The sequence below is a fragment of the Macrobrachium nipponense genome, chromosome 9, assembly GCF_015104395.2.
Source record: "Macrobrachium nipponense isolate FS-2020 chromosome 9, ASM1510439v2, whole genome shotgun sequence".
Classification (NCBI taxonomy): Eukaryota; Metazoa; Arthropoda; class Malacostraca; order Decapoda; family Palaemonidae; genus Macrobrachium; species Macrobrachium nipponense.
The window spans coordinates 110871056-110876055 of NC_061110.1; positions in this window are offsets into that span (position 1 = coordinate 110871056).

Below are 5000 nucleotides of genomic sequence, written 5' to 3' on the forward strand. Positions count from 1 at the left end.
GAGTGTAGTGTATTAGTGATATTTTGCTAGTTTATAACACAGACCACCACCGGATAGTGTTCTCCAGCGCGCTCACACTTTCACTTAGAGAATGTCATGTTGCAACACGTCATCTTAAGCATACATCGAGATTTTGGAGGACGTGCAGGCAAGGTAATGGCAGCCTAGAATTTGTCATTCTTTTAACCCTCGACTCTGTTGACTACCATCGCTTAGCGATATCTTCATAGTCGCCCCAACTTCTCGAGGTGCTTTAGGCATTCAAACCTCATCATAAGGGATTGAAAGATTCCTTCCTTAGGAACCTCTGTTCCTCTTACTCAGGGTACGACCTTCGCTCTTTAAAGGATTTCGGCTTCATATTGTTACGACCACGTTGTCAAGAACTTCGTTCTACCTCGATGGATACTTAAAGGTTTATTCCTTGTTCAGGTAACTGTTGGTACTTCCAATTAATTATATACTTCATTAAGAATATTTCATTCAAGATTGTTAGTGGTTGTGCATTATTGGTGAACTAAGTTTTCTGATTGGCATGGATTATTAAAGGATCGTTCATTTAAGTGAATTTCTGAATATTGTAGGACTTAAGAGGATTAGGGAAATTCCTGTGGTTTGTGGGTGCCTTCGCACCATAAATCCATGAATGACCTAACGTTTTTAAGTTGTATAGCTTGTGTATGGTAGTAATATAATTTCAGTGATCATTTCCATTTTATCAGTATTGAGAGATGCCTTTTGATCTTGAGAAATTTTTTAGGTGCACCCAGGAGCACCTGAATACACTACAGGATCTACGAAGGACCAGCTTCAACCCAAATAGCTGTAAGGGCAAGAATATCAGTAGGTCATGCTGTGGTGAAAGCTGAACTATTGGGAAAGATATTAGATTTCCTGATAAATAGTGGTAACATAACTGAAGAAGAGGCTCTTCCCTTAAGGCCTTTAACACTTGAACGAGGTGCTGCTCGTACAGTTACTACAACTGAAGACCCAGAGATAGTGAAATTGAACTCCAACTTGAACTGCAGCAGCGAACAGTAGAAGCTGCAAATGCCGCAGCAGCAGCTGAACAAAAAACGGCTTTGAAGCTGCAAATTCTGCAGCAGCAGGCTGAACAAAGGAAGGTAGAAGCTGAGCAAAAAGAAGACGTTGAAACTAGAACGAAAAGAAAGAGTTCTGTTGGAAAAGGAACTATCAGCCATAAGAATAGAAGAAAGGTTGGCAGAAAAACAGCTACCTGATGCTTTTGACCTTAGTAAAGCACGCAAACTCCTGCCTGTCTTCGATGAAAACAAAAAAGATCCTGATGTATTTTCATTACTTTTGAAAACACTGCAACGTCTCTCAACTGGCCTAGAGAACAATATGTTCTCTTAATCAGAACTCCTTCAAAGGAAAAGCTGCATATGTGGCAGCACAACTTGTCCAAGAAAGGGATTATGAAGTCTTTAAAACTGCCATATTGGACGCTTATAGTGTTACAGCAGAAGGGTACAGACAAATCTTCAGACAAACTTTGAAGAACCAAGCTCAAACGTATCTAGAGTTTTTCACACTGAAGTTGAAGCAGTTTAATAAATGGATAGATAAGGAACAAGTAACTACTTTAGAACAATTAAAGAATTTAATAGTTTTAGAAGAATTCCTGAGGCGAATTCCAGCTAATGTGTCAATGTCTATTAGAAAAAAACAAGCCAGGTTTGGTTTTACTTTTTGTAAGAAAGAAGGTCATCATATTAAAGACTGTCCTAGTCCCAAATGCAAAGCATCTCATGGTAAGGCTTCTCCTAATGCTTTTTCACAAGGACCCAAATCAGGGAATACTGCAAATAAAAACGACACTTCACTGTGCTCAAACCTCTATCAGACTTTACAGCATTTTACATATCCTGTAAAGTAAATGATATTCCCGTGCAAATTTTGAGAGATACAGGGTCATCTCAAACTATCATTAGCTCAAAGTTAAAAGATTTAGCTAAACCAACAGATCAGTATGTAACTGTGTCAGATTTGACTTGTCAAAAGGTTTTACCTATTGTACAGATTTCTCTTGATTATCTTTATTTTAAAGGTTCAACTAATGTTGCCTTGTTGAATTCTGACCTTGCCTTGCAAGAACATAGACATGATACTTGGTAATGACTTGGCTCAACTAACAGTACTCCTAGTCTTATCATTACTCAGCCTGAAGTAGTGATCGAAAAAGCTTACAAAGAGTTTTCTCCTGTGGTAGAGCTTCCCTGCCAAGTAGTCACCAGGTCTACAACCTCAACTTCTAGAGACACTGAACACACAGGTAAGGTGGATCAAAGTACCTTAGGTGAAAACAAAAAGTCCCTTGCTGATCTTGTTGATATTCCCTCAGATGAATTTTGTAGAGTATCAAAGTCTGATGATAGTTTGAAAGAATACTTTGATAAAGTAAAAGATGATGTTGATGAAAGTAAGTTACCATATTTCTATCTTAATAATAACATCCTTATGAGATGTTATAGGCCTTTGAAGATTGCAGGACAAACTTCCTGGCATGATAATTACCAGCTAGTAGTATTCCTTCTAATCTTTGTGCAGACTTTATTGGATCTTGCTCATTCAGCAAACGTCTCATCTAGGCATTTCCAAAACCTATAAGCGTTTGCTGGATCGATTACTACTGGCCTGGTATGAAAGCTGATGTAAAGTGCCACATAGAATCTTGCCATCCCTGCCAGGTAACTGTAAACCAAATCAGAAAATACCTCCAGCACCATTAGTTTCCTATTACTGTACCTAATTCTCCTTTTGAAAAGGTAATTGTAGATTGTGTTGGTCCACTTCCAAAACTTCTTCTTAAAATATTCACCATTTTTGGTTTTCCAAAAGAGCTTCTGTGTGATCAGGGGACAAACTTCACTAGTGATTTGTTTAAGCAAACTTTAAAGCAGTTAAACATCTCCCGTTATTTTTGCTTAAGCTTATCACCCTACAACTAATGGAGCCCTCGAACGGGTACACCGGACCATTAAAAGCCTCCTGCGCAAGTACATTTGTGAAACTGGACAAGACTGGATGAAGACCTGGATCTGGTTATGTATGTACTTAGGAGTACACCTAATGAGTCGACTGGAATTTCTTCCTTCGAGATGATGTTTGGCCGTAGACCTAGGACAAACCTTAGTATGGTGAAAGAAAACATCCTAAGAGGTACTTGCAAAGACCAGCCAAGTAAGTATTCCACAATACCTTCAAAGTCTTAAGGTTAAATTTGACCATATTTATGAATTTGCCAATCTGAATTTAACTAACAGTCAGATTCATATGAGAAACCATTACGATAAAAAGGCAAAAATTAGAACTTTCAAAGTAGGAGATGATGTGCTTGTATATCGACCAGTTCAGGAGCTCCATTGAGAGAAAAATTTATGGGTCCGTATAAAATCACTAAAAGGGTCTCTAAAACAACTTATGCAATTGAAACTCCAGATAAAAGGAAATCTAGCCTGTTAGTGCACCATTAATCTAATGAAACCATACCAATCTGCAAAGATTTCTCCACAGGTTGTTCACTTGATAAGTAGAGAGATGATTACTCCATTCACAAACTCAAGGATAACTACTCCCATCGAGACTTCTCTTACCCCGAAAAACCTAGTACCCGAGGCAGTTGATAATGATAAACTTTTAGCTCCTCTTGAACCAGACGAAGAGAAACTTTGGCTCATAATCATATTTTGTCATGGAAAGATGCTAGTAATTCACAGATTCTATCTTTATTTTCACAGTATCTTGGTCATCTTCCTAAGGTGGAAAGGGAAGAATTAGAGGCTGTTCTGAAGTCTTATCCTGCAATATGTTCAGACACTCCTGGTTGCTGTACCTTGGTGAAACATGATGTTGTGCTAGAACCAAACACCAATCCCGTTCGTCAACCTTTTTATCGGGTATCCCATCGTTTATTACCAGCCTTGAAGGCTGAGGTTGAGTATTACTAAAAACTAGATTTGGCTGCACCAAGTAAGTCTCCCTGGGCATCGCCTTGTATTTTAGTCAAAAAGCCTAACAATTCCTATCGTATGTGGTACGGATTATAGAAAAAGACTAATTCTGTAACAGTCAAGGATGCTTATCCATTACCTAGAATTGCAGATATTATTGACTCTGTGAGTAATTCTAAATACCTTACCCAGATTGAACTCTTGAAGGGTTATTATCAAATTAAATTAACAGATAGGGCAAAAGAGATATCAGCCTTTATAACACCTTTTGGTCTATTTGAATACAAAGTTTTGCTCCAGCTACATTCCAAAGGATGGTCCATGAAGTTACACATGGTTTGGAGAGTGTAGTATCTATTTGGATGACATCGTAATTGCTAGTAACTCTGGGACAAACACACAAGATCTTAAAGAACTCTTCAAAAGACTCCTGAAAGCTAACCTCATTATTAATTTAGCCAAGAGTTCATTTGGTAAGGCAAAAGTTACATACCTAGGACATGTCATTGGCAGTGGCTCCATATTACCCAAGGATACTAATGTAAAGGCTATAACTACATTTCCCACTCCTAGTGATAAAAAAGAACTCAAAACTTTCTTAGGTATGGTGTCTATATTTTCAAGTTTTGTCCTAATTTTGCCATCATAACTTCTCCTCTACATGCCTTGACATCTAGCAAAGTAAGGTTTCACTGGACACAGGATCATGACAAGGCCTTCAAGCAGCTAAAGTTATTCATGATTTCATCTCCTTTGTTGCAAGCTCCTAATCTTGCTAAACCTTTTTTTATAATGGTCGATGCTTGTAATACTGGATTTGGTGGTGTCCTACTGCAAGAAATCGATGGGACCAGTACGTTTCCTCCTTTGTTGGAACACCTGCTGCCAGTATCTTATTACTCGGGAGCATTCAAAGGCACTCAAGTAGGATGGCCTACCATCGAGAAAGAATTATATAGTCTTGTGTGCAAAAAAAACGTCTTCATTTTCGTCCATATCTGGAAGGTGCTGCACGCGCGTCCC